Source organism: Lupinus angustifolius, chromosome LG08 (assembly GCF_001865875.1).
Source record: "Lupinus angustifolius cultivar Tanjil chromosome LG08, LupAngTanjil_v1.0, whole genome shotgun sequence".
NCBI lineage: Eukaryota > Viridiplantae > Streptophyta > Magnoliopsida > Fabales > Fabaceae > Lupinus > Lupinus angustifolius.
In genome coordinates, this window is record NC_032016.1 from 6,146,621 (window position 1) to 6,146,894 (window position 274).

Below are 274 nucleotides of genomic sequence, written 5' to 3' on the forward strand. Positions count from 1 at the left end.
GGGCGAGCCCGGGCGCCCGAAAGTCCGCCCGGGCGAGCAAAAACCTGATTGGGCGAAAAAATAAATAAATAAATAAATTTCAGGATTTTCGCCTGGGCGAACGAGATGTCACCCGGGCGAGCAAAAACTCGATCGGGAGAAAAAAAAAATTCCAGAATTTTAATGAGTTTCTGGAACCCTCTCGCTTGGGCGATAATACTTTCGCCTAGGCGAGGAAAGCTTCAGTCTATTTGAGATTTAAAGATGAATTGTCGCTTGGGCGACTAGTCCTCGC